At 36.2% G+C, this 23,343-nt stretch overlaps 1 long non-coding RNA gene across 1 annotated transcript; it reads left to right on the top strand.

Moving 5' to 3' along the window:
- The first annotated feature begins 19,000 nt into the window (after positions 1-19,000).
- On the top strand, positions 19,001-23,075 carry LOC141602692 (uncharacterized). Its single transcript, XR_012524615.1, has 4 exons — positions 19,001-19,095; positions 20,796-20,994; positions 21,888-21,980; positions 22,345-23,075. It is a non-coding gene; the product is annotated as an uncharacterized LOC141602692 (long non-coding RNA).
- The last annotated feature ends 268 nt before the right edge of the window (positions 23,076-23,343 follow it).

Here is a 23,343-nt window from a genome sequence, read left to right as displayed (position 1 = left end):
GTCGCTCCATCTACATGTAGGGTCCATTCCTGGTCTGATTTATGGGTGTCAAGGTGATTGACCTCTCTCATGAGGTCAGGTTCCAGGGTAGGACTGAATTCAGCCACGAAGTCTGCTAATGCCTGAGACTTAATTCTGTTCTGGGTTCAAAGGTTATGTCATAAGTGCTGATTTGCACTGACCATTTTGCCATTCTGCCTGATAACTCAGGCTTTCTCAGGACAGATTTGATAGGCAGGTTAGTTCTTACAATGATTGGGTGGCTTTCAAAATAAGGTCAAAGTTTGGTGCAGGACATGACTAAAGCAAGTGAATATTTTTCAAGTAAGCCATACCTGGTTCCTGCATCTAGGAGACTCTTACTTACATAGTAGACTGGATGTTGTTGGCCGTTAGTTTCCTTGGTCAGGACTCCACTTACCGCTGTCTCTGTGACAGATAGGTAAACCGTCAGGGGTTCTCCTTTCTCTGGTTTGGCAAGTAGTGGGGGTGTAGTCAGGTATGCCTTAAGATCTTGGAAGGTTGTCTCATGTTCAGGCAACCATTTGAATGACTTGTTTTTCCTGAGTAGGTCATAAAAAGACCTGCATCTTACTGATGATCTGGATATGAATCTGTTCAGGGCTGCAACTCGTCCTGTCAGCTTTTGAATGTCTTTGACTGATTTGGGAGATTCTAGTTCCAGTATAGCCTTTATTTGTTCTGGGTTGGCTTCTATTCCTCTTTTGGTCACCATATAACCTAGGAATTTGCCTAAAGAAACTCCAAAGTGGCATTTAGAAGGATTAAGTTTCATGTTGAATTTTTCCAGTATCTTGAAAGCTGTTTCCAAATCCCTGACATAGTCTTCAGCCTTTTTTAATTTGATCACCATATCATCAATATAAACTTCCATTGTATCCCCTATTTGGTCCTTGAACATCATATTGACCAGGCGCTGGTATGTTGCCCCTGCATTCTTCAGGCAAAGGGCATTGCTGTGTAGTAGTATATGCCTCGTTCTGTGATGAATGCAGTGTGTTCCTGGTAAGATGGGTGCATCTTAATCTGGTTGAATCCACTTGAGGCGTCCATAAATGTTAGGAGTTCATGTCCTACTGTAGCATCTACCATTGCGTCTATATAAGGGAGTGGAAATGGATCTTTTGGGCAGGCTTTATTGAGGTCTGTGTAGTCCACACAAACTCTCCATTTACCATTCTTTTTTTGTACTACTACCACATTGGCTAGCCAGTGAGGGTATATGACTTCTCTTATCATTCCCATATCCAATAGTTTATCTACTTCTTCATTAATAATTGCATTTCGTTCAGAGGCAAACTTTCTTCTTTTCTGTCGCACATGCTTATAAGATTTGTCAATATTTAGTTTATGTGTAATGATATTTGCATCTATACCAGTCATAACAAAGTGACACCAGGCAAAACATGAAGATTTACTTTTGAGAAAGCTTACTAGTTCAGGTCTGATGTTGTCAGGGACATCAGATCCTATCAGTACATGCCTGTCAGGATACTCAGGGTCTCAAATTACTTGATCTGTCTCCATTTTGGTTTCTGCCACGTAAGTTGTCCTGACAGGGTACTGTAATTGCTAGGCGAGAGACTTACCTACCTTGGAGGGTTTCAATGACTCAGTGTAACATTCCTGAGCAGACTTTTGTTCACCTTTTATGGTTGCTACTCCCCATTCTGTTGGTATCTTGATGCATTGGTGGTAGGTTTAAGGTATGACCCTTATATTGTGGATCCAAGGTCTTCCTAGGATGGCATTGTAGGATGACAGGCAGTCCAGGACTCCAAATCTTTCGTATGAGGAGACTCCTTCCACATATGTGGGAAGGTGTATTTCTCCCAGTGTATTCCTTGTCTCTCCACTGAATCCTACCAGGACATTGGACTTCTTTATGATTTTACTTTCATCAATCTTCATTTCTTTGAGGACATCAAGCATGATCAGGTTCACCGAGCTGCCTCCATCTACCAGGATTCTCATGACTCTTGCAGTTCCTATTTGCAGGGTGATAACCAGGCTATCATGGTGCAGATCAGGAATGCCCTGCATATCAGTGTCGTCAAAAGTAATTTGAGGTAAGTTTTTAGGTTTAAAAGGAGATTTCATTTTTGACTCCCTGGCAATTTTCTTTGCAGCTGAACTGATCAGGCCACAAATCTCAGATCCTCCATTGATAAATTTGACCTCATAGATGGGTGGTGCTGGGGGTAGGTCACGTTGTTGCCTTTCTGTGTTATTTCTTGTTCCATCATCTTCCTTGTTCCTTGTAGGCATCAGGTCTTTCAGATATCCCTTCTTTAGCAGGTAGGCCACTTGCCTGCGCAATCCCAGACATTCTTCTGTTGTATGCCCTATATCCATGTGGAATTCACACCATCTTGTGTATCCTTCCTTGAGTTGGGGTTGTCTGACTTCTTTGGCCATTTGACAATGTCTCCCATATTGTCAAGTCTCTTGATTAGTCCTGCAATGTCAACAGAGAAGTTATATTCTTGGATAGGGGGATAAGTATAGGAGTTACCTCGTTGTTCATGTGTGTAGTTGACTTCTGATATGTCAGGTCTTATGTATGGGGATGGCCTGGAACTGCTTCCTCTGTGGTTGGAACTTTTTCTGTTGACTTTTTCATATCCTGAATTGCTGTCAGTTTTGTCTGCCTTGTAGCCTTTGTCTTCTTCCAGCCGAATATAGCCTATGGCTAATGCCTGGACATCTTCAAAGGTATGGCAGGGCTTCATGGTCATTGCATCGTAGAAGCCACTATCCAGGGTAACCCTTGCCTGAAAGCTTCCACGACTGTTCCAACATCACATCTGACATATGGGGATTGACACCTTTCTTTGTTGAATCTTGTCTTGTAAGACCTAATTGATTCTCCAGGCTTTTGTTTGATCATGTACAAGTCACTGGATCTCTTTTCTAGTTCCCTGCTACTGGCAAACCGATGGTTGAAGGAATTGACCAGGTCAGCAAAGGACTTGATTCTTCCGTTTGGCAGGTTTATGTACCATTGCAGGGCAGGCCCATTTAGGGTTGTGCCAAACCCCTTGCACATGCAAAATTGTCGTAGTTCATTGGGAATGGATGCTGCCAACATCCTTTGCTTGTAATAAGCTACATGATTTTGTGGATCTGTGGTCCCATCATAGATTCTCATTGAGGGAACCACAAATTTCTTTGGCATGTCTATTTTTGCTATTTCATCCACAAAGGGTGAATCAGCATAACTTTCTGGATTTGCTTCCTCAATTGCGGTAGGGACTCCAGGAATTTTTTCAAATCTTTCATGGAGTTTCTGAATTTCCTGGAGCATAGCCATCATGAATGCTGTGTTGGTTTGATCTGGTGAGGTTTCTTCATTTTGGAATTCTTCTGAGTCCGTTTCTTCTCCTGCTTTGGACCTTGGTGGGGTAGGAGTGCCAAAATTGGAGAAATCGATATTCCTGATGATTGAAGAGAATGGCGTGCCAGGCTGAACTTTCAACTTTAATCCTGAAACTTTTTCTCCCAGCTTAAGTTTCAGGCTAGATTCTGATTCTTTTTATTTTGCAACTTCTGCTTCAGCCTGGGCCATTTTCTGTTTCAGCTGTTCCATTTCCAACAATTGTTGTTGGGCGGCAGCCAGTTGTTGCTCAATGCTATCTCCTGCCGTTTCTCAAGTTTTTGTGTTATTTGGTTATGGGTTTTGATTATTTTTGAGTTAGATGCCCCACGGTGGGCGCCAATTGTTTTGACAGGGATTTTACTAATGAGAACGCCCTGCCAGGGGATTTAAGGAGGGGTGATCTAACTCAAATAACTTGCCTGACTAGTGCTACTAGGAAAATAAACAAATGATAAATAAAGACACAAAGATTTTATACGTGGAAAAATCCTGGGAACAAGGGAAAAAACCACGGGCACCAAGTCAGGAGTGATTGTTACTATGATTTTTGATAGCCTGACAGAATATTTATGTATTAGGTGTGACAGGCGAGAATATTGCTAAAGAATACAAGAGTAGAAGTGAGAATGAGAGTGTGTTTCGTGTCCCTTCTGTTTTTATCTTCTCTCCAATTTATATTAGCTTCCAAAGTCTTGTTTTTCTTCCGTTTAGGGTTTCCTGGTAAATAGGGCTCGTGCCCTATTTACCCGAAGGTAGTTGACAGTATTTTAGCCATCGCCTTTGACCCTTGCCTCTATCTTTTCCTTTTGAATTAGTCTTCCTTGTTTGTAGGGATAATATTTAAACAACTTGGTTGTTCCCTGCTCAGCTTGTGCAACGCTTTTCATGTGCCTGACATGATCTCCTTTCAGGCTAGTGGTCAGTTATTGCCTATCTTGCATCAACTCCTGCTTGGTGCCTGTCTATATTCTCTTGGTGCCTAGTTTCAAGTGTCCTTTGCTTGAGTCTTGGTTTTGATCATTGCCTGACCTCTGTCAGGTCAGGCACGGTAATTCTGGGCCCAACAGATGGGTGTTATTCCTTTTCATTCCGATTAATGTCACCGATGGTTTTGATATTATCAATTGACATGACGTCATCATCATCATTATAATTTGGAGTACCAATTATTTGCAACGAATTACTTGACGCCAAAGTAGACAAACTACAAAAATTATCATCGGTGGTAAGAAATTTATAAGTTGTTACTTTTTAGTTCATAACTAGTTTTGGAGCCCGTGAAAATCACGGGATCGTTAATAATTTATTGTTTTAATCAGCTTAAAGATTATGGACTATGAATGATTATCTTCCAACAAATATTTAGGCGTTATTTTAAGTTCTCTTTATTGATTGAATGAATTAGAGTTTTTAGACCGACAAAATTAAATCTCAAAGGTGTTTAAGGTAGACAAGTAGAGATATTGTGATAACACAAGAGATGATAATCGTAGACAAAAATATGACAATGAAATTCATCATTTAAGAAAAAAGTGATATGCTAAATTAGTAGAATGTATTAATTATTAATAGGTATAAAGATGAGAGGAAACTAAAAAGATTATTACATTTACATTTTTTTGTCACATTAAAATTTGTCATTTTAGGTACCATTTAATTAAATTGTATAGATTTATTTATAGATGAGTGAATGAAATCAGTGCCATGTAACTATAAATTGATAATCCACGTCACATTAAAATTTTCATGTTACATTTAATTAAATTTGTCATTTTAAGTACCCCTTTAATTAGATTGTATAGATTATAGAGGGGTTTTAGGGCCGCCGCATGAAACTTCATAGTGAAAAGTGTTGCATATTCAACTAATAAAAAGTTGCTTAAGGTAATATTTTTAAATTATGTGAGTATGCATCATCCTCCTGCAATTTGAAAACACAAAAGTAATAAAAAATAAGATTCTAATTAATTCAATATACAATAAAGAAAAAAAGCAAAAAAATATTCTAGTTATCTATGTAAACTTTACATACCAATTTTTGGAATAAAATGGAAATTTTGATTGTAATATAATGGTGAGGGGAAAGCAAAAAGATCATCATTAAATAAAAGTAATAAAGTTAAATAAATAGGGTAGATTGATGACTAAAGTTATGAGAGGGTGATAAAAAGGTTGAATCAATTTTTTTTTAATTTATTTGTATGTTTGAGACTTTATATTTTTAAAAAATTTTACTAATAAGCATGTGACACATGATAATAAAAAAATAAATTTTTTTATGACACATGGCTTAGTGAGATGACTTGGTGAAATATTTAGTCTTGCCTTTTTATAATATTGTACTTTACTTACCAATTTTTTGAATAACATGGAAATTATGATTATTGTTATATAATGGGGAGGGGAAAGCAAAAAGATCATCATTAAGAAGATAATAAAGTTAAATAAATAGGGCAAATTGATAATCAAAGTTATGGGAGGGAGATAAAAGGTTTGCATCAATTTTTTTTTTTTATTTTTTGTGTTTGCAACTTATATTTTTTAATTTTTTTTAAAATTTATGAATGAGTGAAATATAAGGTTTTGTTTGTCATGTTGAACTCAAAGCTGGTAAGAATAGAAACTATACATATATGAAAATTAATGGGTTAAACGAATAAAAAAAACAAAAAAAAAACAATAGGCGAAAATAGTAACTTACAACATAACAATAAAGCGTTCACATCAAAGAAGATCATGACATTGAATCCTATAAAACACAACAAAATAAAGAGGTTAGACTTAATTTACTATTAGAAATGTTAAAAAAAAACCATAAAAAAAAAGTCAATACCAAGATATACACAAAAGATATGTAATTTCACTTAAAGAGATGAAGTATATATATATATATATATATATATATATATATATATATATATATATATATATATATATATATATATATATATATATATATATATATACATGCTATAACATTCATTAAGATTAAGAATTCAAGAGTAAGATGAAAGGTTGAAATTAGGTTACGAACTTACAATGAATGGGAGAAGAGGAAAAACAAAAGTGGAGTAAATGTATAATAAAACATCTTGAATGTGTTATTATTATTATTATTATTAGAACTTAATTAGACATGAAATATTATAGCATATTAGGAGGTTTTTGAAAGTTGTCACATGGCAATTAAATACTAATCAGGTTAGTCTTTTAATGGTATTTTATAGATGATTTAGCTAGTCATTTAACTATATTGTATAGATAGAAATATATTTCAACGCGGACATCGACAATCTAAAGGCATTTTGGCAAAAAAAAATTGGGGAAGATGATATTTTGAAAATTATATATGTAGTTGATTCATATGTGGGTGGAGTAAAAGAACAGGAGATTACTAATCCAATTTTGTTTTTTTTAAAGAAGGAAAAAAGAGTGGATTAAAAAAAATAATTTATTGTTAGGTGACTTTTAGTCGATGTCTACGTGACATTTATAATCCTAGGTGCTTTTAGTCGATGTCTACGTGACATTTAATACGTGTTTCAAGTAGCCTTTTAATAAAATTTTATAGATTAGAGTGACATGCGGATTAAGATGTGGCATTGCAAATGCATACGTGGCTTTTCCTTATCTTACGTGGCATTGTCTGCGTGGCCTTTTGAGCCTAGCCTTTTAATAAGATTTTATAGATTAAAACAATGAGTTACATATATATGTTTGCTTGGCTTAACTTGACTCAAATGCATTAACCTCCGGTATATTAGGATTCACACAATAAACCGTTGCATAATAAACGGTTGCATTATATGTTGTCTGACCACGCCATTGTCCTAGATAATGAATTAATAGCCAATATGTAAAACCCAAAATAAGCCTAAATATAAGCCTACAAAAGTGTGTTTCAGTACTTACCTGGTTCCAACACATTGGATAACAATAATCTTTGATTGAATAAGGATGGGGCTATTGTGACATAAGAGTCGGTAGTTGGAGTGTGTGTGGTGCCCTTAATCTTCAAGATCTCTGACAGTCTGACACCCGCCGTACGAAATAGATCTGTGTATAAACAGAGATAGTTATATACTCGTACTAAATAGATCATAATCAAATAAGTAGTTATATACTCCGTAATAGATAGGGCATAATCCAAGAATTTGTAAGAATAATCAGAATTGTACCTCTATGTAATTAGTTGTTGGTGTTAGTCATTAAAATATCTCGTGTTCATATTTTGTTAATATTCGTTCCTTGCTCGTCACTTAATGTATCTTTGTATATATTTCCTTAGGTTGTCCTCTTTCCTATTTCTATAGTTTAGTTTAGGTAATTGCTTGTATGTGCACACCTATAAATATTGTACATTGTTTGATCAATAATATCATCACATTCAAAATCAATTCGTCTCAATTCTAACATGGTATCGAGCTTGTAAGATCCGTCTTGCTTCCATACATTCAATTTTTTTTCGGTCAAGAACCCTAACCCAAATCGACACCCTCTCCTTCCTTCTCCATGGCTCCTCATGGCAACCTTATTCCCAATCCCCATGACCCAAAATCTCCCTTCATTGATGTTAACCTCTCCCAATGCAAAGAACTCACACCCCTCACCTATTTCAACTGGAAAACTCAACTCTCCAACATCCTATTTGGCTACGATTTACTCAAATTCGTAGATGGTACGCACCCCGCTCCTCCCTCCACCATCACTGATGAAACAAAGAAAACAACCTCCTCCAATCCTGCCTATCACTCTTGGCTGCGCCAAGATCGACTCATCCTTGGCGCCCTCATGGGCACACTTCCCACGAGCATAGCCTCGCTCCTCACCAATGCCACGACTTCCAATGAAGCGTGGTCAATCCTAGCACAAACCTATGGCAATCCTTCTCGAGGACATATCCTCCAAGTGAAAGATGCCCTCGACTTACTTTGGAAAGACAATCTCTCCATCAATGATTACATGACACAATTCAAAAACTACACAGACAAACTAGCTGCCCTAGGCAAACCAATGGACTCCGACAACATCGTCTCCAAAATATTACGTGGTCTTGATGACACCTATAGACCCGTCATTGATGTTGTCCGCAACCGTGACACTGCTATATCCTTCGAAGCCCTCCATGAAAAACTCATCAACCATGAATTAACTCTCAAACAAACTACACCTACTCTTCCTATAACTGCCCATGCCGCTCAAAACCGCACCAATTACAACCGTTCTTCCTCTCGCCCATTCTACACTGCCCCTATACTTCCAACACCATCTGCGCCACCCACTGATGACACTCAAACACCGTTCAAAGGACGATGTCAATATTGCAAACACATAGGCCATTATCTCACTGTCTGTCGAAAATTCAAGCGTGATTTTCCGAATGTTGAACTTCCTGCTTTTCCTCTACCACCATCGAACCGACCTCATACCCGTGCCTCACCAACTGCCCAGGTCCACACGACTACTGATCCTCCCCCTACGTCCTCTCGCCCTTGGCTCGTAGACAGTGGCACCAGTCACCACCTCACAAATGACCTCACAAATCTCTCTTTTCATACTCCTTATGATGGTTCTGATGATGTGATCATAGGTGATGGTACCTTACTTCCTATATCCAACATACGTTCTTTCTCTATCTCCACTTCTTCCTCTATCTTAAAGTTTAACAATGTCTTACATGTACCTCGTATTTCCCGCAAAATCTTCTCTGTTTCACAATTCTGCCGAGATAATGATGCTTCTATTGAATTCTTACCTTCTTCTTTTGTCATTAAGGTTCTCCACACGGGCAAGGTACTACTTCAAGGCCCTCTTGAAGACGGTGTCTATCTCTTGTATCCACCTTCTCCACAAGCACACCTAGGACTCCTCAGTTCCTCATTCGCATGGCATCATAAGCTAAGACATCCGTCCAAAACTATACTAGCCTATTTACGAAATAATTTTAATTTAGCCATTCCTTCTCTTGATTATTCGAATTGTAATGCCTGCGATATAAATAAAAGTCACAAGCTAGCATTTTTTTATTCCACTTTATCGTCTTCTTCTCCTCTTGAACTGCTCTTTTCTGATGTATGGACGTCTCCTGTCACTTCCTACGACAATTTTAATTATTATATTATCTTTGTCGATCACTATACAAAATATATATGGTTTTATCCGCTCAAAAATAAATCTGATTCACTACCTGTGTTTACTCGTTTTCAATCCCTTGTCGAGAAATTCTTTAATCGCAAAATCAAACAAATTTTTTCCGACAACGGGGGTGAATACCTAAAACTTCGACCTACACTGTCTACCCACAGTATCTCTCACCTTACGTCACCACCTCACACTCCTGAACATAATGGCTTTGCTGAACGCCGCCATCGACATATCGTCGAAACTGGCCTTGCCCTTCTATCCCATGCCAATATTCCTTTTTCATACTGGCCTCACGCCTTCACCACAGCCGTATATCTCATTAATAGGCTTCCCACACCTTCCCTGTCTCACATGTCTCCATTCCTCAAATTATTCAATACATCTCCCAATTATTTAAAGCTTCGGAGTTTTGGATGCCTATGATATTCATGGCTTCGTCCGTATACGTCACACAAGCTTGAAAATCATTCTAAGCCCTGCATATTCATTGGCTACTCCGCCACTCAAAGCGCTTACCACTGTCTCGATCCTGTCACGAACCGTATATATACATCTCGTCATGTAAAATTTGTCGAAACCGATTTTCCTTTTTCCAAACTCTCTGCCACTTCCTCCTCCAATGACTACTCTATGTCTCGTTGGTGTTCTTTTCCTCTTCCACTGCTGCCTTCCGCACCCCCTGACAACTCGTCTCCCACCACCACTGCTACTACTTCGACCCCTGATCCTCCCACTCCTGTCACACCCATCACCCCCACAACCACTACCACATCTGCTACCCATACAACCCCTATATCCTCCCCTGCCTCCACCCCTGTTTCTCCTCCTTCTACTACTTCTGCCGCTACCACACCCACCCATCCACCTCCTCCTCCCCCTCCTCCACCACCACAGCGTACCGTCACTACTCGTCTCAGCAACAACATCCGTAAACCTAACCCTAAATACGCAAAAGCAGCTGTTCTTTCCTCCCCCCACTCCCTTCCCACCTCCGTTAAGCAAGCTCTTGCCATCCCTCACTGGCACGCTGCCATGTTGGATGAAGTTACTGCTCTTACCAAAAATAAAACATGGACTCTTGTCCCACCACACCCTGACCGAAATTTAATTGGATGCAAATGGGTATTTCAGATTAAATACAATCCCGACAACTCTATTCACAAGTATAAGGCTCGGCTTTTTGCTAAGGGTTTTCTTCAACGACCCGGTCTCGATTATTCGGAAACCTTTAGTCCTGTGGTTAAACCCGCTACTGTCCGTCTTCTTTTGTCTCTCGCTGTCAGTAATGGATGGTCCCTTCGTCAATTAGATATCAACAACGCTTTCCTGCAAGGCACTCTTATTGATACTGTTTATATGTCCCAACCTCCGGGTTTTATTGATGCTACTAATCCTTCTCATGTTTGTCTCTTATCTAAAGCCATATATGGTCTCAAACAGGCTCCTCGCACATGGTATACGGAACTCAAAACGACACTGGTCCAATATGGGTTTCGCATTTCTCCTTCTGATCCTTCACTCTTCGTTTGTGATGATGCTTCCTCCCCTATTTACTTACTGATTTATGTAGACGATATTATCGTCACAAGTCCCTCGTCCTCCTCTCTTGATTTGTTCATTTCTCGGCTCGTTGCTCGTTTCTCCCTCAAAGACTTGGGTCCCTTGTCCTACTTTCTCGGAGTCGAAGTCACTCCTAATGCTCATGGTATGCTCCTCACTCAAACTAAGTATATCCTTGATCTGCTTGAACGCTTCAAAATGCATGAGTCCAAGCCGTTACCTAAGCCAATTGCTACTCATCCTCCCTTGCTCCGCTCTCTTGGCACTCCATTATCTCCTTCATCCTCCACTGATTATCGTGCTGCCATAGGCTCCCTTCAATACTTGGCTCTTACTCGTCCAGATATCTCCTTCACTGTGAACAGGCTTGCACAATTTATGTCTCGTCCTACTGATCTTCATTGGCTTGCAGTCAAGCGCCTTCTCCGATATCCAAGAATTTGTAAGAATAATCAGAATTGTACCTCATGTAATTAGTTGTTGGTGTTAGTCATTAAAATATCTCGTGTTTATATCACTACTACAGATACAGGCTATAACAACGGTTAAAAACCGTTGTTATATAAAAAAGAGGACGTTGTTAAAGCGTCCGTTGTAAAAAGTTTTAACAACAGTTGAGTTTCTTAAGGAACCCGTTGTTGAAACTATTAACAACGGTTTTAAGTATAAAAACCCGTTGTGGAAAGTGTGACTCAATTTTGGGGGGAAAGTTATAACAACGGTTGTAATATACAAAACCGTTGTTATAACTAAAGACAACGGTTTTTTAATAAATAACCGTTGTTTATTCTTAAAAAATAAAAAAAAAATTAAATTAAATATTACTAGATGCATGCATAATTACGGCCCGTTATAATTCCGATGCATGCATTATTACTGCCATCACTGTGCATATGAACGGACAATATGGAATGAGAAGGGTTAGTAATAAGATTTGAAGCAGCATTGAGAGATATGATAATGATTATGGCACAACTTTCTAACATATATATTAATTAAAAAACAACTCAACCCACACATTGCTTAGTATAAATACATGCATTATCTCAACTAACATTTCCATTATCTCACTATATACATCTCCAAACCCTAACTGCTAAAACAAACTCCAAATAAATTAACCCTACTTAATCTTTCAAAACAAACCCCAAACTCCAACAAAATGAATGATATCATCCTTAAGACTCTTACTATGATCGAGAACAACAACAGTTTCATCCGCCGGTTGCTCCACATTGAGGAAAGTTTCAGGAGCTACCTTGCGGATGCTCGATCCATTCTGAAGGACGCCAAAGAATATGGCTTGACGGAGCGAAGAACGATTGCGGCTATATGACGATATAGAAATCTGAACGGAACCTCCAAATAGCCAAGGAGGAGAGGACGGATATCATAGAGGAGAATAAGACCCTCTATGAAAATATAAGAATTGCATTTTTATTAATGTAATTTTTTTTAATTTATGTATTTATTATATATATATATATATATATATATATATATATATATATATATATATATATATATATATATATATATATATATATGTATATATATTAATTATGTTTATCGGCATTCCTCTCTATCATCTTGCTTCATCTTTGTTAATTAAGCGAATAATGACGATGAAAGACGAATTAAGAGAATAATACTTAAAGAAATAACATAATGGTCGATAAAAACTAACACATACACATGCAAATGAAATAATTAGAAAAAGAAAATAATGACGATGAAAGACGATGAAACCAACAGTGACGGCGAGATTTACCTGATAATTAGACGATGAAATCAACAGTGACGGCGAGAAGATAAAGAGACGATGAGAAAGAGAGAAAGAGACGATGAGAAAGTGTGTTTTGTGTTTGTGTTTGTCTGCTGGGTTTGTGTTTGTGTATGAAGGTTTGTGTTTTGTGGTTGTAGCAGACTTGTGTTTGTGTGGTTTATAGTAGGGAAGGTATTCACAACGGTTATTAAACAACAACCGTTGTCAAATAAGTTTTAACAACGGTTGTAAAACAACAACCGTTGTCAAATAAGTTTTAACAACGGGTTCCAAAAGCAACCGTTGTGATTACTTTTCACTAACTTTGCGTCAATTTTGCGCCAAATTATTAACAACGGTTGTGCATGTGTAACCCGTTGTTAAAACTTATAACAACGGTTTTTATAACCATACCCGTTGTAATTCATTTTAGTAAAATTCGCGCCATACATTCTACAACGTCTATTATGATTTTCGTGAATAATCGTTGTTAAAGGGGCGTTGTAGTTGCCTGAATTTGTAGTAGTGTATTTTGTTAATATTCGTTCCTTGCTCGTCACTTAATGTATCTTTGTATATATTTCCTTAGGTTGTCCTCTTTCCTATTTCTATAGTTTAGTTTAGGTAATTGCTTGTATGTGCACACCTATAAATATTGTACATTGTTTGATCAATAATATCATCACATTCAAAATCAATTCGTCTCAATTCTAACAGTTGGTACTCGCATTGATAATTTTCTCAAATTTAGCAAACCAATTGCCATGAAGCAGAATAGATACATCAGTTCTCACATGTGATACTCCTGGATGAGAATTCAAATTGTTAGCGACATGGATTAAGGGTAGCTTTGTCAAGTCCGGTGTTGCTGCATGCCCAGTTAAACTGCGATCGTTGAATACCTCTCGAAGAGTTAGCGTAGAACTTGGCTTAAAAATCAGTGGCTTCCTAATATGTAGTTGCATGGGATAATCACATTGTGATGAACCATTAATATAAGTGAGGTTGAGTATTACTTCTCAGAAACCACCCTTAGCTTATTATTACATCAAGCACTACTCAAGCAAGCATAGTATGTAAGCAATATGTAATTCTCAAATATAGAATCACACTTTTTTTTACTACGTTAAGCACTGCCTCAAAAATATAATATGAAAGCAATATGTAATTCAATATACAATGAAAATATGACTTTCTAATATCCATATGGACAACATGTTGAGATTTTATTATCAATAAATCTCAAACAACATATTAATACCCTAAAAAAATTGAAGATTAGTTAATAGTTACTTAGACAACAAAAATTATAAAATCCAAAAGGTTGATGATGTTAAAGCATGTATATTACCTGGGCATCAGGGAGTAGTAATTCAATTGCATCCGTCTTTATCTTGTCTTTGATTTCAGGTTTGTCCACTTGTGCATCACCTCACATTCATCTGACCAAGTGTAACTCCTTGTCTGAGTTGGCTACTGGTGAGGTTTGGTGCAATCGCTATTGATGGAGAGGAGATGAATAAATTGATGGAGAAGAGATGAATAAATTCCTCTGGAATTGATGTGAAACAAATGACTATACAATGCTATGAGAGCATCCACAATAGAGAGGAGGTTATCTTCCTCCTATTTTTCCACTCTTCCTATATTTTTTCGACACTTCATTTTCTCTTTCATCAATCTTATTTCTCACCATTACCATCCTCTTCCATTATTTTTTCCCACAATAGAGAGGATCCTCTCATATTACCTCTCTTACTTTAAATAATCTCAAAATTCTATAAAAGATAAAAATAAAAGAATTATTATGCACAAGACAAATAGTGATTGGTTTGTGGGCACTAGGGCCAATGTAAGCTTTCTTCTAAAACTAGAGGAAAATAGAGAAAGTAAGCATTTTCCTCTTGCTAAGAGGATATGTAATATGTGCCTCACAATAGAGAGAATGTCCTCTTAGAGGAAAGAGAGTGTTAAGAGGATCTCTCATCCTCTCTATTGTGGGTGCTCTGAGAAGGTATAAGAATATACAGAGGTAGAAGGGTAATACAATTGTTGGTATTTCCAAAGTAATTTTGAATTTTAATTTGGGAGTATTGAAACATTTACAAATAACAGGAATTGTGCTTCTCAAGGATTGTAAAGAGAAAAAATATGCTCATAATTATTTTGGTAGATGAAGAGGCACTATTTAGTATTTTGAATATTTAATGTTTAATATCTTTCCATAAACAATTACTTTTAAAGAGGAAACTCTATTTTGTGTTTCCTGTGATTTCATGCTGCCACACACTACTACAGATACAGGCTATAACAACGGTCAAACCGTTGTTATATAAAAAAGTGGACGTTGTTAAAGCGGACGTTGTTAAAGGTTGTAACAACGGTTGGTTTATCTAAGAAACCCGTTGTGAAAACTATTAACAACGGTTAAAAACCGTTGTCGTTACGAGACATTCGTTGTGGAAAGTATGACTAATTTTTGGTGGGAAAGTTATAACAACGGTTACAATAGAAAAAACCGTTGTTATAACTAAAGACAACAGGTTTTTTTTTTTAAATAACCGTTGTTGATTTAAAATAAAATAAAAATAAATTATAAATTACTAGATGTATGCATTATTACTGCCCCTTTATGCTTCCGATGCATGCTGCATTATTACTGCCAAATCCCTGCATATGAAAGGACACAATATATGGAATGAGAAGGGTTATAAGATTATTTGGCACAACTTCCTAAACATATTAATTAAAAAACAACTCAAACGACACATTATTAAGTATAAATTCATGCATTATCTCAATAATCATTCCATTATATCACTATCTCCACCCTAAACTCCTAACCCTAAATCTTTAAAACCTAATAAACTCCAAACTTCCTTCAACAATGAATGATACCGTTCGTAATACATGCATTATGACCGAGTACAACAAGAGTTTCATCCGCCGGTTGCTGGAAATCGAGAGGAGGTACATGAGCTATCTTGAGGAAGCTCGGATCGCACTCAAGGACGCCAAAAAAAATGGCTTGTTAGAGCCGCAGATAATGCAGCTATATGACGATATAGCATCTGCGGAACGAAACCTCCAAATAGCAATGGAGGAGAGGATGAATATCATATAAGAGAATGCAACCTTATATGAATATCTAAGAATTGTATTTTTAGCAATGCATTAAGTTTATGTATATATATCAATTAATTAAGTTTATGCATAACTCTCCATCATCTTCTTTGTTTTTTTTTTTTTTTTTACTAATAAACGCAGAAAAACTAATTAAGCGAATAATAATTAGAGAAAACACAATGACAGAGAAAAACACATGCAAATAAAATAATTAGAGAAAGAACAATAATGACAGAGATGACAAAACCTAAAACCATAAAGCGATAGATATTTACCTGATAATTAGAGAAAGAAAGAGACGATGACAACAACAGTGACGGTGATGATAAAGCGACGATGAGAAAGAGACGATGAGAAAGAGTGTGGTTGTGTGTTTGTGTTTGTGTTTCTGGCTGTAGTTGATCTGTGTTTGTGTAGTATATAATGTGGTATAAGTATTGACAACGGTTATTACACATAAACCCATTGTCATTAGATAATATATTAACAACGTGTCCTTAGAAAACCGTTGTTAAAAAGTATTAACAACGGGTTTTAATATAACCGTTGTAATTACTTTTCACTAATTTTGCGCCAAATTATTAACAACGGTTATAATGTATTACAGAGTAAACTGTTGTTATTAGTTTTTATATTAACAACGGTTGTGCAAGTTTGACCCGTTGTTAAAACCAATAATAACGGTTAACAACAGATAACCGTTGTAATTAAGTATAATAAAATTCGCGCTATCCATTCTACAACGTCTTATGGTGATTTTAGTGAATAAGCGTTGCTAAAGGGCCGTTGTGGTTGCCTGGATTTGTAGTAGTGACATCAGCTGGGTAAGGGTCTTCTTTTAAGTAATATAATGATATCTTTCTATAAAAAATTACTTTTAATGAGGAAGCTCTATTTTGTGTTTCCTGTGATTTCATGCTGCCACATCAGCTGGGTAAGGGTCTTCTTTAAGGAATATAATGATTAAACTAGTTGGACAACAGTTATTTGAGGGAAATTGATGGTACTTGAAACAATTTTTTATTTATGTTGTGAAATAAAGGGAGAGATAATTATAGAGAGAATATAAGAGACACAAAACTTTATTCTTATTCTAATGTAAAGGGTATATATATATATATATATATATATATATATATATATATATATATATATATATATATATATATATATATATATATATATAGACAATACTGAGACAATATAGTGGGATAAAGTTTCATAAACATCCATATAATAATATTTCATAACATTCCCCCTAGAATGTTCATTAAAGAAGATGTCTCGTTAAAAACATTACTACAAAACCCTATGGGGAAAACACTAGAAAGAAAAAAAGTACAATAATTTTCAAACACGCATAATAGTAGCTGCCTCGTTAAAACATTTCCATGGAAAATCCGGTGGGACAAAACCATGGATAAAGAAAAAGAGTACAGAGCGTGTCAACTCCCCCAGATGATTTTACATAACTTGATGTATCTTGAAATGATCCATGCTTTGACATAACTTCTCGGTTGTTGAAATACATCTTCGTTGATAACTTGCTATCTTCAATTAGTAGAAATTCTTGATAACTTCAGTCATCATATTTCATCGGAACTCATAATCTGGATACGATCATTTCATAATAACTCTTGGATCTTCATTTCAAATAATACCTCCAAAATTATGATGGCGTTTCTCCTCAATATACGACATAACATTATATGTAGAAAATAATTGTCATCTCAACAATAATGACGATCATCACTATAGCGTAATAATGCGCTTATAGAGTGTTACCTCGTTAAAAACCTTTATAAGAAAAACTCGTTGGGACAAAAATAAACCTAGTCGAAGGGAAATAGAGTGTAACCATCATTCCATAATTCCTTATCTTAAGGAGAATCAATCCGATACTTATAAAATAGATTATCCAATACCTTTGAGCGATTTTCTTTGCTAAACCAAATATGTATGGATTGACATTTTCATTGTAGACTTTGAGTACATTATTTTCCAATCGTTGTGGTACTTCTGGACCATAAACTAATTTCACATGTTTAGCATTAAACTCATTTAAATCATTATTCTCATATGCTCAAACTTCAGGTTGAGAGAATAATAATTTCCTTCAAGTAAACTCTAGAGGAGTTTGAATTTTCCAAGTTGGAAATAATCACGATAATCTTTCAATTGTGTCGTCAAAGTTCATATATAATCATGAGTGTTCCCAAACTCAGTTAATAAAACATCATCCATTGATGATTGTTTATAAGAGGCTCCCAATAGAAGGAGTTATCCTCGTTGCAGTATCCTATAAGATAACATTTCTCCTTTTTAGACATTTATCCATTTAAAACAATATTAAAAAAACATATTCATACATATGATATAAAACTAATTCTAAACAACAGTTTATATAACAATGTAATAATCTATACACCTTACTAAAATATGAGTAAGACATGTTACTATTCCTAATGAATAGTGTTTTTTTGGCTTGACTTTACTTGACTTTGCTGTGGGCTTAAGCTAACGGGCTGACAGGCGTAGATTTAAGTGGCCCAATAATTTTAGTCGTTTTATGACCTATCCCGAGCTTATATATCCTCTTTCTCACTTTATTCTCCTCCACTTTTCTCCTCTCTCCCAACCACCACGCCTTTTTACCTTTTTTGTTCCTTTCCTGAACTCTTTTTATCTCATCTTCATTCTCTCCCCACAACCACACCTGTCCTGATATCTTTCAAGAAAAAAAATGAATAGAAACCTAATGTTACACTAACATAATGAACTCAACGCAAGTAATTGAAAGGTATATTTTTGCCACCCATGTTTGTTAATTTCATTTATGGTTGTGTTGTTTGATCTTTGGGTTTTATTTATCTTGTTTGATCTTGATCTAAGTAAGGTAAGTATTGAATTTGATGGGTTGTTTGATCTTAATCTCTTATCAAATGGGGTATGTAATCCTTAAAAAAATCGGTTTGGAATCATTTTCTCATCGATTTTTCAGATATCAAACTAATTGCATCAAAAACGAAACCATGCCGCTGATGCCGCCAACTACGCGAAGAAACATTAAACCTGATGTCGCAAGCTCCACATTCTCCAGGTATATACTTTTTTTTTTTTACATTTTCCTTCCTATTTTTTCGAATTGGGTTAAGCTGGTTCGATTTTGTATCGAGGCTTGATTTATGTTAATTTCATATGGTTACTTCCAGTTTAACAGATTCATCCCATTGGTATACAAACAATGACTATGAGTAATATGTGAATGACCTAGGCTGTTCTAGGTGATATGATAGTGTCCAAAGGTACTCCCTTCCTGGCTGAATATTTTTAGCAAGTCTTAGGTAGAACCGGCTTACAACAAGATTAGCAATACATGGAGGTTTTAGGGTTTCAGAGTGAGTATTAATCTTACAATAACTTAAGAGAATATAATGTTCTGGCAATCAAAGTTTGGGGAATTATTGTCTGGAGACAAGGCCAACCAATATAACTATGTACATTTCACTTAGCATTGTTTTGCTTAGGTGCTTGCTAAGAATTATGGGCTAAGAGCTCAATATGCCTGACACCAGTAAAAAGTAAACAAAAAAAAGAGAAAGTAGTTGAATCAGAGTTGATGTTTCAGAATGGTGAGGAGGTAGGTAGCTCCATCTGTTTGAGTCGTATATGTTTCTGACACAAAGGTTTGAAGAAAGAAGTTATACCAAATGATACGAGGAAGGTTGTATATTTGGAAGTACGAGCTGCCCTATTTCTTAACAATTGTGGTGTTGCGTAGTGCGTTGTAAGATGAATAAGGCAAAAAAAAAAAAAAAAAAAAGAGGCCGCCTTGAAGGCTTGAACCTTATAACCATGGTATGCATGAGCCCATCTAGCTATTATGCGCTGTTGTTTCCAAGTAGTTATCAAATTGGATCTTTCGTTACTGAAGATGGGGTGTTGCTTGCTGAATTTGCTACCTAAAGAAAAAAAAATCAAGTACCTGTGTCATAGTTGGTCTTCTAGAACAAGAACTGCTTTGAGGTTAATGGTCGATCGAGTTAGGTGGTCATATAATGTTTGAATTAGTGGGAGCATCTCAAGTGCTTAAGTTTGTTAGTTAGGGAGAGACTAAAACAGCCAGAAAAAGGACATACGCGTCGCTGCCCAGGTGCCCGCTAAGAAGAAATTGTTTCGTTGTTTTTGAACTTCGAGCACTTTCCTAGGTCCCTGCATAGTTTAGGGATAATATGTTGTTGTAATTATTGCACCCCCCTTAAAAGGAAGTAAGCTTGAGTTTTAAGGAGCATGGCCTAAGAGAGATGCAGGTTTGAATTTAGAGTAACACGCTGTCATAGACTGTCAAGTGGTACTATTTACGTGTGGAAATTACACCACATTTAGTTTACATAGATTTCAAGTATGGCCAAAAGTACAGAAGGTAAGGCCATTGATTACTTTGTTTCCCTGTAAACACGGTGGAAGTAAAATATATAGAGTAAAACACCATATGGAATATCTCTCAACATACATTACAAGCAAACTCCAAAGATTTAAAGAACACCCACCCCATCCTCTACTTATACATTGTTGCATCACTTTGACTCCCTCCCTTAGAAGCTTTAGAGGAGAGGTATTTACTTATTAGCCATACAATCCCATGTAGTACTTTTAAATTTCAGCTCAGTTAAATATTGTTCTCATTAAGGTGAACTTAGTATACAGTTCTAGGCTCAAAACCTGGTTAATTTTCAGCCAATTCCAGATTGTAAATGCAACATAATATTCGTCAGTTTAATATATTTCCTTCGTTTGCAGCTCAACATGGAGCCTGTTAAAAAACTCGTGAAAGACCTTACAGATAAGGCTGGTCCATACCCCATTAAAGGTGATCAACAAGACAAATGCTCAAACTTCACCCAACAACAAAACATTGACATATCAGAGAATTAATATTCAAGATGCAGAGAAACTGCTAGAAGTGAAAGCCCCTACCCTATACTCAATGCCTCCCAAGGTAGTCCACTCCCTTCAGCTTTGTGTAGTTTTTTTTTTTGGAGCTTTGGGTAGAATAATATTAGGCATTACAAATGTGCATTCTGTTGAGCTTTATGTTGCACCATTTGAGATTTCAATGGAAATAACCCTGAAACCCATATAAGTATATAACTAAGCGTGTTTGTGTGTGTGTGTGTGTGTGTGTTTGTGTTTTCATATGGCAACCAAAGTAAGTACTGTATCTTAATAATATTTGGCAGTACAAATACGCATTCTATTGAGCTTTATGTCGCAACATTTGAGATTTCAATGGAAATAACCCTAAAATCCATATTAGTATATAACTAAGCATATATTGGGGGGGGGGGGGGGGCAAACAAAGTAAGTACTGTATCTTAATATGTATAGTAGACTATACATAGTTCCTAATAATATACGGAGTATATGAATTTTAATTATATTGATATAATGTATGATTTTGCAAATTAAATTAGATTGTTAAGGTGCTTTATTTGGCTTTTGAGACCCTACTTGACTACTCATTGTATGTGCTTGGATCTGTGGTTTCACAAATCTAATGGAAAGACACTTCACAAATTCATTCGTACAGAAAAAAAGGGCAATAGCAAACAACCTTAGGGCCTATAAAACGATGCTGGTACTAAACGGACTTCGATTTATAGCTTGACTTTCTTCCCCGAACTCTAGTTTTTCTTTGTCTACAAGTTTTTGTTTGTGTGCGTTATTAGACAAACTTTTCTTTACGTTATTGAGGCATTACTAGACCAACAGGTAGTATCGAATTGTTCATATTACCATGCATTTGTTTGGTTGTCGGAAACACGATGTTTTGGGCACTGATATGACCTCTTCTTTTCTGTTATTAATTCACTTGTGTTTGCTTTTGCTCAGTGAATATTCATAGAGATATTAATCGGGAAAAGTACCCTTTTAGATGGAAGCTCGTCACCTCGTTTGAAAATATGTGATTTTGGCCACTCAAAGGTAAGTATACTTCAGATACGTACAAAGGAGAATAAGTATTATAATACTTGGTATGCGATCACTCTAAGCCTGGTAAACGCTCGGTGAAACTGGAACGGGCACGACAAAAATAAGTAAACAATCATTATGCACACAAATTCAGCACCGTAATAATAAGGTCATAGATATAATCTCTCAAAGCACACCCCATCGAAAAACTTGAACAGAAATTAACATTTCTATACCTTTTTAAAAAGCAAAAAAAGAGTAGACGATAAACCCGAAGGTCTATTGTGCCTCTTTACTTTAGAAATGATTCTTCTTACTTTTTCGTGGGCGTTGCTCGGCTCTCTTACATATTATTATTTGAGATTGGATTTTTCAGGGAGCAAGAAGGCCACACTAGCAGAGTTCCGAGGGATTCACAAGGTAGTATGTTTGCTTTTTAGGCTTTATTTAGTTAACTTATCCCCTTTGTTGTTGAGCCGGTGTGCTGCACAATTATCGCAAACAATGTTGACATTGTCAGTGCGCTTGTTGACACTTAGGTAGCTTGACATTTAGGTTGTTATTTATGCTGTCTCAAAGGCCACCCTTAGTTCTGTGATGGTTAGCGACATAGAAACCGAAAAGGGGGTCAATGTTCATATTTATTTAGGAAGTTGTTTTGAATGACATTTAGTTTATGTCCTTTGTAGATAACACTCTTAATAAACCTTTTCTTTTTTGGGTGTTTATGAATGTCGAATGGTTGGGAGGAATAGCTATGGGGAATTAGGCTAACTCGCGTAAAAGAGAAACTAATATTAGCAGATCTTGTGGGAAAAAATGTTAAAATGTGACACACCAGATGGTCGGTAGCTCACTGATCCAATCAATCCTCTTTGAATTAGCCATTTTACGCGATGATGACATTGCCATTGCTTTGGATAAAGCTGTTAAATAGACAAAAAACTTTCTGAGGACTGATAGGGAAAATTTTTGATCAACTACAGCAGGAGATGAATCAATTCCTTACAGGTATGCACCTAAGCAAGCAATTTATGTTAAAACTAAAAAAGTTGAAGATCATTTCTTCAAAAAAGAACATACTTAATATAGTTAATCCATATTATAAAACTAAGCAAGCAATTTATGTTAAAACTAAAAAACATAAAGATCATTTCTTCAAAAAAGAACATACTTAAGATAGTTAATCCATATTATAAAACAGTAAACAAAGGTTAGGTGATGGACAGAGGACGATGATCGGTAATACAGGTGAGTCAAAATAATTGAAGGGATAGGAGAGTAATAGGGAAGTAAAATAGATGAGGGTAGAAACCAAAGGTATTAGAAATAATTATTGAGTCTTTCTTTTCTTCTTAGGCATGGTCAATATTGG

Source organism: Silene latifolia, chromosome 9 (genome assembly GCF_048544455.1).
Source record: "Silene latifolia isolate original U9 population chromosome 9, ASM4854445v1, whole genome shotgun sequence".
Taxonomy (NCBI): domain Eukaryota; kingdom Viridiplantae; phylum Streptophyta; class Magnoliopsida; order Caryophyllales; family Caryophyllaceae; genus Silene; species Silene latifolia.
Note: the sequence above shows the minus strand (reverse complement) of the source record. Positions and strands in the feature narration are given on the sequence as shown.